Source organism: Halichoeres trimaculatus, unplaced genomic scaffold (genome assembly GCF_033239565.1).
Source record: "Halichoeres trimaculatus isolate MK-OKI-2021-1 unplaced genomic scaffold, fHalTri1.1 fHalTri1_scaffold_2, whole genome shotgun sequence".
In the NCBI taxonomy this organism is placed as follows: Eukaryota; Metazoa; Chordata; class Actinopteri; order Labriformes; family Labridae; genus Halichoeres; species Halichoeres trimaculatus.
The window spans coordinates 35,035,500-35,047,735 of record NW_027437180.1 but is presented as its reverse complement, the minus strand read 5'-3'; the positions used below and the strand labels follow the sequence as shown (position 1 = coordinate 35,047,735).

Here is a 12,236-nt window from a genome sequence, read left to right as displayed (position 1 = left end):
ACGCCAAAATGTTTGTCTAATTTTCTTACATTTAATAGAAAACCTTGACAGTGGAAGGGAAACATTTATGACAGACCGGCTGGAGGAACCATCAGGAGTGCAGGGACCCATTCATTTATTACTCTCTCCTCCAGTAAAACACTTATTAGACCCTCTAAACATGGTCAAAAACTCGCCAAAATTAGCACACACATTGTGAGCGCCCAACATTTTGATACGATACCAACCATGATCCCCCCAACATCCTATAATATGCTCTATAGCGCAATCTAGGCACAGTAAAACGGCCCTAAGAGGGGCTAGGAATGTCGTAGAGAGATGAAACTAACTCCAAAACGTCCGTCTCATTGAGACACATTGCTTTTCCTGTCTGAAATTATTGTTAATTGTCTTTTACTGTTTTTACTATTTATATCAATGTTTTTATTGTGCACTTTAGGATTTGCCCACAAATGTAAAGTGCGTTATAAATAAAATCCATTATTATTATTATTAAGGAGAGCAACAGTAGAGATGGGAGGATCATGAATGGTCAAGTACAAAAGAGGGTTGAGTTCGGGTCCCGGGGTGAGACCAAATTTCTGATTTGGGTCTCAAGCAAGAAAAGTTTGGGAACCCCTGTCCCAGATTATCGTATCATAGGACTCTGACCTTCCTAAGAACTTCTTTGTGCTCTGGGATGCTTGATTAAATTACGTCTAGTGATTCTTAGAGGCAAGTTTGAAGTTGTTTCACAACTGTTGTACCCTGCCCTGTTTCCCATAAGTTTGAAAAATGAAGGAGCATTCAAAAACCGTAAGGTAGAGGCTTCAGCTCAGCTACAAATATTCACTGAGTTGTATTTAAAATTTAAATCCTGTAGCAGCATCCAACATGTCACTCAGAGTCTCATTGCACTTTTCGAGTTATGCGCCTGCACGGCTTATATTCTTCAAATCTGGTTGAGTCTGAGCTTTAGTGGAGCTTTGGGGGTTTTTAAAAGCTAAAGTCATCAAGGGGAATTAGATACACAGGAATTATGAGCACTACTTAAAGCAGCATCCTCAGGACGGTGATGCAACAGGAAGATCAAAAGCTCATGGAAGGCAATAATCTTTAACAAGCTCAAGAAAACACCCTGTCTCTGCCGTTTAAAATCCCAGTTTGGTGTTTTTAAGGTCTACTCTTATGTTTGCAGCTTCTTTAAATCAAGTTGGGACATTAGCCAGTGTTTCCAGTCACTGAGTTATTAGCCCTTTGTAGCCTCGACGTGCTCATCTAACAGAAGTGACATCCAGTAAAGGTCACATAAATCAGTCTTTGTGTTGAGCTCAGTGACACTGAATCTATGACATTATCCAAACCCTGTGAAAAATAAATGTCTGAGTGTGACATTTTTTGTGCCTACAAAAAGTCTTATCCTCAGAATCCACTAATTGCTGAACTTCTGGACACAAAGTCTTCAGCTTACCGCAGCAGAATTCACCTGACTGATGGCAGACGCAAAAGGTCAAGAGTTAGAGACACTTTTCTCCCCCCCACACGCGCTCATCAACCTCAGTGGTTTACTGGACCGTCTCCAAATCATGTTAAAGCCGCAGATAAAACTCAGCATTATGGGTAATCTGGTCCCCACAGCAATTAAGTGCAGGATAAAAGTCGACATGCAGTTTGGAGCTAAGCTTCATCTGTGCTGTCATAGCAGCAGGACAGGCCCACGAGAGTGACCCCGTGATTTTCTCTGTAATCTGACACTGTGAATCGAAGCATTACCTTGTGCGTGTGTGTGTGAGCTCTACATAAGCTGTCTTTAGTAACACTAAGCCATATGTTGAAACTAACTTACCCCCTCTTTAAGGTATCAACTTAAAGAGGGGTATTATGCTTACCCAAGTTTTAAACATGGATATACTCTCACCGGCCACTTTATTAGGCACACCTGTCCAACTGCTTGTCAACACAAATTTCTAATCAGTTAATCACATGGCAGCAACTCACTGCATTTAGACATGTTGACATGGTGCCACACTGGCTGGTCTGAGTATTTCAGAAACTGCTGATCTACTGGGATTTTAACCCACAACCATCTCTAGGTTTTACAGAGAATGATCTCAAAAAGAGAAAATATCCAGTGAGCAGCAGTTCTGTGGGACAAAATGCCTTGTTGATGCCAGAGGTCAGAGCAGAATGGACAGACTGGTTGGAGCTGATAGAAAGGCAACAGTAACTCAAATAACCACTGGTTACAACCGAGGTCTGCAGAAGAGCATCTCTGAACACACAACACGTCCAACCTTGAGGCAGATGGGCTACAGCAGCAGAAGACCACACCGGGTGACCCTCCTGTCAGCTAAGAACAGGAAACTGAGCCTACAATTCACACAGCAACACCAAAACTGTACAATAGAAGATTGGAAAAACGTTGCCTGGTCTGATGAGTCTGGATTTCTGCTCCACATTCAGATGGTAGGGTCAGAATTTGGCCTCAACAACATGAAAGCATGGATCCATCCTGCCTTGTATCAACGGTTCAGGCTGCTGCTGCTGGTGTGATGGTGTGGGGGATATTTTCTTGGCTCACTTTGGGCCCCTTAGTACCAACTGAGCATGGTTTAAAGTCCACAGCCTACGTTAGTATTGTTGCTGACCATGTCCATCCCTTTATGAGCACAGTGTACCCATCTTCTGATGGCTACTTCCAGCAGGATAACGCTCCATGTCATAAAGCTGGAATCATCTCAGACTGGTTTCTTGAACATGGCAATGAGTTCCCTGAACTCAAATGACCTCCACAGTCCCCAGATCTCAATCCAATAGAGCACCTTTGGGAGGTGGTGGAACGGGAGATTCTCATCATGGATGTTCAGCCGACAAATCTGCAGCAACTGTGTGATGCTATCATGTCAATATGGACCAAACTCTCTGAGGAATGTTTCCAGTACCTTGTTGAATCTATGTCATGGAGGATTAAGGCAGTTCCGAAGGCGAAAGGGGGTCCAACCCGGTACTTGCAAGGTGTACCCAATAAAGTGGCCGGTAAGTGTAAAGTAATAATGCTGCATGTGCATACTAACAAATTTTCAAACTGCATGTAACGTATCAAAACATTTATCTGTCAACAACTCAAACTCAGTTTAAAACAGTCGATTCCTAAAACATCACAAGATCCACTCCACAGCATCATTGCTTAGAGATCGTCGCTCTGAGAATTACTGAAATGATGAAGTCATCATTATAAGGATGTCCTAGCTGGCCTCCAACATTAAGGTCTGTCCATAGAACTGCCCCAACAGATGTCCAGAGAAGTAGCTAATCAGTGAGATAGGGCTTTGTTGGGTGGGGGGCCTTAAAGAGACAGCAGTTAAAACAAAGGGCTTCAGAAAGAGGCTGATATAAGATTTTTCTCGAGTAAAAACGTTTATTTTTCAGCTATAAATCATGTAAAGCTACCTCAGTATAAAGCCTTTATAAAAAGAGAATACCCCCTCTTTAAAGCTGAGTCACCGTTAACTTGCATTGCAAAGATGTAAGGTTCATCATAGGGAGTATTGAGAAAACTACTAGTGACTTTAAAAAAGTCACATTTGTTGCAGCTCCTGACATCGAGTGCATGAATGAATGAATGAACGAATAGAAAAATAACTCAAGGTGCAGACTCAAGACAGACAAAGAGTGTAATCCCTGTGCAAGGATGGGCAGATGACTAATTTGTGTAGGTGTGCAGCAGTTTATCTCTTTGTCTTTAAACTCGTGAATGAATTTTACATTAATTGTGTATAAGGAATCGCCCAGTATTTGTTTTTCTTTGTTTAATAACCTTTTATTTTGTTGTTTCCAGTCACTGACCTACAGAACAGCTCTATGCAGGTGAAACTGGTTTTGTTCACATAGTTTATGCAAACACATCTTGACCAGATCTTTTCTTTAGGTTTAGCGTGAAAACAATGAAGGTTGGGTCTTTAACTGGAAACCATTTTGATGGAGTTGGCAGAAAAGCATCACTTGTTATTGTAAGTACTGTGACCTGTCAAACCTGACGAACAGCTAATAATAACTGCCAACGACTCTCACTCACCATCCAACAACAACACAATGTATTGTAATCTGATACTGACTAAAGTCTTGTTTCCTTTTTAACTGTTCAAAATCACCAAAAAAATGCTTTAACAGCTTCACAGGAGTAGATCCCATCTTTCAAATGAGGCACTGCAACACTTACTTGGTGAAGGACTTCACACCTATCAGAGCAAGGTGTGAAATTCAAGATGTAACTTAATGATTAGGTTAAAACTATCTCAGCAACATATTTAAAAATCATACCATGCGTAATGATGTATGTTTACAAAGTGAAAGGTTGGCAAAGCAGCTGAAAACTCCTCAGGTTTTTCCTCAGACCTGCTGCATTTTGATCAAAGGTAAAGTTACAGAGACATTAAAGGTGAAGGTACAGACACAGCTCATGCAGCATGGCAGCTTGTTAACCTTAAGGTGTGTTGTTGGCCTGGTCTGTAGAGTAATTATTTTATGTCACATGAAAGGCATTTTGCTGGTGAAGGGTACACAGAGCCAGCTGTGACCTTTTGATGAAAACCAACACATTTGAGGAAGTGCATAAACCCTGACAGTAAGAGAGGCTGTATCGGAATGTTTACTGGCAGGATTATTGTGCACAGTCATAAAAAAAAACCTCAATCGAATGGCAGGTTTTACTTTGATTAAAAATTAACTGATATATAAAGCAAATAAAGCCATCTAGGTCAATGTCTGTGGTTGAGCAACTTCACAATACAAAGGCCGGAGCTTTACTGCAGATTAAAAGAGCAGATAACAGACAGCACAGGCTCTTGAAGCTTGAGGTTCTGATCTGAAATGTCCTCACCCAAAGGAGGGGAAAGTTCAAGAGAAGAACCACTTACACCACAGAGCTGAAATGAGGTCTGCAGGGCTGCTCTACACTGAGCCTGCAGTGCTCAGTGAGCTGACATGAGTACAGTGTGAACATGAGCAGGCTCAGTGTAGAGCAGAAGATAATCAACTTCAACAGGAGAATTAGAGCATGATTGACAAAACTGAGTTAGCTTTGTTTTGTGTCAAATGTGTTTTTAGTTTGGTACCCCCGTACTGGCTTTCTATTATTTACTGATTAAATCAAACAACTGAAAAATCAACAAGGAAATAAATCAATCAATAGATAAATAAATAGTTTCATTTATATTTATCAATTTTTTGTGTGTATAAATAAATAAATAAACGAAAAATAAAGATATGTAATTTATAAATTCAAAGAAAAGTTTTATCATTTATGTATAAGTAATTTTATTTATTTATTTATAATTAATATATTTTAATAAATGAACACATTAATAGGTTTATTTATTTTCAAATAATAAAGAAATAAATATGTTTATTTGTTGATTGATTTTTAAGTAATGAAGCAAAAAATAAATAAAGATCTATTATTTATGAATCTATAAAAAAGTTTAATTATTTACGTATAAATAGTTGTATTTATTTATTATTCATTTATTTGTAAATAAAGAATTAATAGGTTTATCTCTTTTTTTTTTTCAAATAAATACATAGATAAATAAATAAATAAAAATGTTCTCTTCCTGGTGTTCTCATGGAGATGTTGTGCAATTTTTTGAACAGACTTAGGAGTTTGTAGAACATACACTTAAGTAGAGGTTTTAAAATCCCAACACATTTGGTATGAACATCCAGCATGGTTACTTTGTATATTGATTATATGGTAAAGCAGAAAACCCCCCTCTGTAAGTCTAAATCTGAGTCCGTTTTAAAAACTTAGATACTGTCTCAATTTCATTTTATTGTATGGACTTTTTTTATTTATTACTCATCCAATTTTTTTATTTTTTTTGTTATTTTATTCATTACCTCTGTCTTAATATTTTTAGCTCTTGTTCTTGATTTTTGAATGTTTTAATTATTTTTCTCATTTTTCTGTTCAGTTCCTATTGGTTACACCACCTCGTCTGAAAAGTTCTCTGCAAATAAAGTCTGATTGATTTATTAATCTATTGATTGAAAGTCTCTCTTCCACTTTGGCAGCATTGCTGTCTCTCTTTGTCTCCCAGAGCTTAATTAAGGAAATGAACACCAGTTACTTTGTCCCTGCCACACACTTCACAAGCAGCACTCTAGTTAACACTCATGCAGGCCGTGTCATTGAAAATCAATGTGTGTTCAAGTTTTATTAAAAAGATGCTGACGAGAGGTTTGAATATGAGAGGCTGACTTCAGTTTACAGGAGAAAGATTTGTATGACGTTTTCCAAAGTTTGACTGAATTTCATGTGTGTTCAATAGATGTTAATGGTTGTAAGTGATATTATTTAGACTTTTTGTTTCATATTCCACACAAATACATGCTTGGAGGTGTGGGTTTGACAGGTTTTAACATGTCTACATCATGGCTGACTCCTTACTTCCTAAACTTCTCAAACTTTAAATGACTGAGATTAAAAATGTTGCTGTGCAGCTGCAGTAATACAACAGTGATTTAAGCTGCACTGAGAGAGTATCCAGAGCAGTAGTTGGCTCTTTAATGTGTTTTTGGACAGTGATGCAGTTCTGCACCTGGGAGGCTCCAGAAACTGACAACAGTTGTTAACAGGATTAATAGGAGATGTTTGGGGATACACTCAGTGTTGATTTCATTTTTCTTAAGGTAGTTTTTGATAATAGGAAAGGTACAGGGGATAATGATAGTTTCAGTCCTTTGTAACATCATAAAAGCACAAAACCTGAGTGGATGAGAAATCTGCAATTTACAGCACATAAGTGACAAAAATAGCATCACTTTTATGATGTTCCCCAGAAAAATGTGGAAACTGCCAGACTAAAAACATGAGACAATGCTCAAGTGCTGAAATCTGCTGTTCGTCCAGAGTCCGCTTGAGGCTAGCTCCTGAAGTACAGAGATGTACAAGTCAGCTTGATTACTTTCCCAAATATGCAAACACTTATTTGATGGTTTTCAATTAGATAAAGTAAACACAAACTTTAAATTGAGTGATTGTTACAGTTAGTAGCTTAGGTTACATGATGGTTGTCTGCTAAGTTTCTCACACTTCTTTCTTCCCGCGCTTCCTTTAGGGGTGTCCAAACTTTTCTTGAAGAGGGCCACTTTTGTTTCTGTGAATATAACCAAAGGCTAGCATCTCTTAGCATACTGCAGAAACATCAAACAACAGCAAACTCTGCTTCTGACCTGGGAAAAAAATTTCCCCCTTTAGGGGGCGATATGGGGAAAATATGTCAGTACTTTTTTCTGAGGCAGGATGAGGATCTAGATTCTAAGAGGATTGTATTTCATATTTGAGAGTACACTGGCCTTCAAAACAACATTTTTAGTCCCAAATATATTTTTGTTTTGCATTTTGAACAACTTTAACGCACCATTTTTTTGCCCTTTCTGCACCATTTTTATAACTTTAAGTCTTGTGTGCTTTAATGTGTTTTTTGAACTCTCACAGTTTCACATCATGATTAACTATACATTAAAGGTAGGCTCTGAAGGAATTTTTGTTACTTGTTAGTTAATACAACATTCAAACTAGGCTCCTCCTCCTTGGATCAGTGCCAGCAGCAGCCCACACCTACAGCCTATGAAAGTGACTACATGAACACATGCACTAGCCCAGCAACTATGGTGTAAGAAAGCTGTCAAAAAGGATGTATGCGTAATTAATGATTTGTATTTTTGATTTCAAATTGCACCTGGGAGGTTGTCTCTGTCCGTATTCCGCTCCATGTTTACCTCTGTGGCTTGGGCATGCACGATTAGAGGAGATCGATTGCTTTTCCTGCGACCTGTGACCTCAGTGACGTAATTTCAGCACTTTTCGATTCATACTCGTAATCTTGGATTTGTATTCGTAGGGAAGAATTGGAAGTCGTAGAAAGTTGAGTTGTATTCATAAGACTTTGCACTGGTATAAAAACAACTGTAACCTAAACCCAGTTTCACAGACTTACGTATATGACAGCAGATTTTTGTGTGAAATAACTTTATTGACACAGAATTTTTTGACATTAAGAATACGAATCATTAATTACGCACGTCTTTTTTGACGAATCATTTATTAAATATACGTCTTTTTTGACAGCTTCCTTACACCATAAGCAACCACCTTCAGCATTGGGTTTCATGTGAGAGACTCGAGAGCCATGTACCTGACCTGACATGTTAGCACAAGCTAATCACTGGTATTTGACACAGACCTGGTTATTAATGTCCCCTGATCCGATAAGCTGATGGGTATCAGCACCTCATATGGCTATTTTTGGAGGATTGGATGGTATCTGATTGAACCATTCCAGTTTTCACGCAGTTTCAGCACCATAACACTTTACGGCTGCTGTAAATGAAACCACATTGCAATCATGTCTGCTGTGTGGGACTACTTCTCTTTGGAAAGCAATGATAGTAAAACAGTGCCTTCAACATTTGTGTTGAGTGTTCCTCCAGGAGGTACCAACAGGGCTCATTTTAATACAACAAATATGATTCATCATTTCCGACAGAATCACCTAACGGAGTACGGGATTTATCACAGAAAGGTATCGGATCAGTGACTGACCAGTATGGGCAAAAAAAATCCAGAAAAAATTGGATTGGAGGTCAAAAAAACTGGATCAGGATATCCTTATACATGGTTAGCTAAGCTAACTCACATTGTTCTTCGTCCTGTGCTGCTCTGCAAGTTCCAGAGAGCAAGTAAAAGGGAAGCCAAGCTTCACCCTCATTTAGTCAAAAGCTTTGTCTGTTTGGCATTTTGTTCCATGCTACGTCCACTATCGTAGCCGCTCGGGATAGCTTCTTCCAATCGCTATCATCAACATGCAAAGTCACCTGAGCACTGGGCGTGCTGTGACTGGCCGAGGTAACCATGCCCACTCTCTACCCAGAATCGCCCTGAAACAATCAGAACGTGTACATGCAGGCTGAGGAGGGGGTTGAGGCAGATACTGACACTGACACACATGTATAGAGACACAGAATTGATGATTTAGCAGGATTATTCCTGTAAAAGTTGGCATTTTATTTTCATAGGAAAATCCTGCAGACTGTAAGAGATGTTGAGTTTCTGCAGAATGTATAGAGCTTTAGATTCATACAAGTACCCTATGCGTAGTCCCAATGTATTTATGTGGCTTGGTTTGGTTTTTAACCCTTTCTAACCCCTTAAAGCCAATTGTTTTGTCTGTAGAGATATTTTCTTCTACCAGCTTGTGCCTGTGGTTTTCCACTTTTTAGCTCACTTCTCTATGATTTCAGTTCTGGTTCCCATGAGAGTCACCCACTCTTTAATGTGACCCACTTGTCTTTTTAATAAAACTGTTGTGACCCTGACTTTGACAAAGATTCTTTGGATCAAAGTGGATTACAGCATTTAGCCCGTGGCTACGGCCATTCAGTCTGAACAGTGTACAACTCTCATGTTAGAGATCTATAGAGGGCTGGCTGCAGTGTTATAAAGAAACAGGAAGCTGTTGTGACACATGAAAGCCAGTGAGACAAGTCTCTGCCTGTCAGAATTTTTTTTTTTTTTTTGTGGTTTTCAGCGGGATTTCACAAGCCCATCTTCTTTCATTTTCATGTTCTAACAGCACGCCTGTAGTTTTCCAGCAGTCGTTAGCAGTGATAAGCTCAAAGCCTATTTTTTTACAGTCTATGGTCTATTTCCTCTTCTAGTAATCATTAACATTGTGCTGGTACAAGTTGAAAGGATGATTAAGGACACTACAGCAGCACCTTAAGAGAGCTGAGTACGAGAGTGAGGACAACTCCCTCAAGGTGAGTTCAAAAACTTACAAACATGTTAAAACATGAGATCACCAAGACTGTGTGGACTCAAACCTCTGAGACCTGTTTTACTTTGATGGTTTTCTGTGTTTCAGGGAAAAAAGAAAGACAATGGGGATCACAACTCTGCATTTTCTTCTATGGCTCCTGACTGCATTTGCCCCTTCAACACAGGGTACGTGAGACGTAACCTCAAACAGAACAGGTAAAATGTGTTTGTGCAGACGATACCTTGTGCATCAGAACTCATGAAAACTGTTTATCTTTGTCTGTAGAGTTGACCCTGAAGGTGACACCAAAGTTTTCTGCAGCGTGTGGACAGCGTGTGACTCTTGACTGTGAGGTGCCTTCATCCCAGCACGGGCTCTCAGTCAAACACATGGAGTGGTATCAAGACAACTATTCCTTATGTACAATGAGCGGGGTCACCAAGCATGCTGAAAGTGGCTTTAACTGCTCGTACCAACAAGGCAAACTGTCCCTCCTTATCAAAAAAGTAAATCCCATGAACAGTGGAAACTCCAAGCCGTTTTGGTGTAAACTACGGTCCAACAAAGGAACTCTGGAACGAAAAACAACAGTGGAGTTACGAGGTCAGAGTCCACATCTTTTTCTCTTAGCAAACACTGTTATGGCTTTTCAGCATGTATTTACTTCCTCATTTACTTTGGCTGCTATGGTTGGGTGTAAATATGGACTGAGTCCTTTAAAACTTAACAAAAGAAGCTCATCACACTGAGCGGAATGCTTGTTTTTACAACCCTTTGTTTAGTGTTTTTATCTATTTTGACTTAATAATTCATTTTGAACATTTTTAAAAAATATAAATATGTAATAATCATTCTAGTATCCTCCTATTAGCTTTAAATAATTTACAGGAAAGTACAATTTTCACACTGTTGTTTCAAAACAGAAAACCTTTATTTCAGCCTCTGTCTGAAATGACTCATTTTTTCCTTTTTGCCCTAACATGCCCTCCCTTTTGCGTGTAAGATCATGTCTGGGGGGATTTTAAAATCCCCTTAATTGTTAATGTTGAGCATGCACGCCAATGTGTCAGAACAAATGGCCTCTCTTTTTCTATTGTTTACAAAAAAAAAAAAAAAAAATTGAAAAAAAGGATTTTTTTTTTTTCATTTTGTTCAACTAAGATTTCAAGGCATCATATATACATTTTTGCACAAAAGAAATATACTGATTAATGCTGTGAGACATTATTTACGTTTAGGTTATAGAATAATTTTTACTTTGAAGAAAAAAAGGACTTTTATTAGATCAAGATAAATGTATACTTTGCAGAGCTACTTTGTTTTTGAGCATCTTTGGGTATTTTTGCAATCTCTTCAACAGGTCATGTAGGGTGACCTCTTTTGGGGTTTCAGATTATGGTCATCCTTTTTTAGCTGTTGCCTCTTTAAGGCATCCTGTTCCACAAACCCCCTTCCCTCCTATTGGCCAGCCCTCTGAAAGTCTTTTTTTCTTTCTTTCTTTCTTTCTTTCTTTCTTTCTTTCTTTCTTTCTTTCTTTCTTTCTTTTTTTCCTTCACAACATATGAATATGTCGCATTTTAAAATCTGCACACGTTTAGTATGAACATCCAGTATTGTTGCTTTATACCCATGTTAAAATCATGGGAAAACAGAATACCCCCTCTTTAAGTAAAGCCACTGTTATGTGTGGCGTCTTCTACTGCTCTCATCACCACTAGATGTACTGAGGTGACTCATCCTGGTTTTTTAGTCTTATTGCTTTTTTAAACAGCTCTGGTGTTTACGACCACTTGGGGGTCAGGGATGTCCAGAGTAACAGAAAACTACACAGGGGGTAGTGCCAGAGTTTGACGATAAAAGTAAATTCTGAAGCATTTTTAAAATGATTATATCTGAGGCTAAATGAAGGGGTGCGACTTTTTGTCTAAAAGTGAGGGCCAAATTGGATGGGAAACAAATCTTCCTCACAGAAGCTTTTGGATGTGATATATGTTTGGACCGCTGAACATAGTTTTGGCTCTGTTTCTAGAGATACAGATCTAGATAAGAGTTGCAAAATGAAACCAGTAGCAGTACAAAAAACAAAAAACCTCTGCAGGATGCTTTTGAGGGAGAAAACCAAGACCCCTCAGTTTCATACTTCTTTACAAGTACTGTAAAACGTGTGTTCAACAGCAACCTTTACTTTAAACCAGGATGTAATGAACAAGAAAGGGCTGCAGTTTTACCAAAAGCACAACCCTTCCTCGACAAGTGCCAACACATTTGTTTTGACCAGGAGCAGTTGAACCACATGTTCAAACCAACCAATGAGAGACACCTTCTGTGAAATTCAGTGGCGCGCAGCCTGAAAGCTTGTTGAGGCAGGCTGTTAGAGCTACACTGATTCATTCCAACACACCATCCTCTCAATCTGCTGACAAAGCATCCTCTCAA

At 38.9% G+C, this 12,236-nt stretch overlaps 1 long non-coding RNA gene across 1 annotated transcript in view; it reads left to right on the top strand.

Annotated features, from left to right (window-relative positions):
- LOC141801043 (uncharacterized) overlaps window positions 1-10,397 on the top strand; it is a 35,736-nt gene extending 25,339 nt beyond the window's left edge. The window contains exons 2-4 of the long non-coding RNA XR_012599367.1: window positions 9,700-9,801; window positions 9,906-9,985; window positions 10,086-10,397. This is a non-coding gene — a long non-coding RNA (uncharacterized LOC141801043). The remainder of the gene's footprint in view (window positions 1-9,699; window positions 9,802-9,905; window positions 9,986-10,085) is intronic.
- Window positions 10,398-12,236: the final 1,839 nt, after the last annotated feature.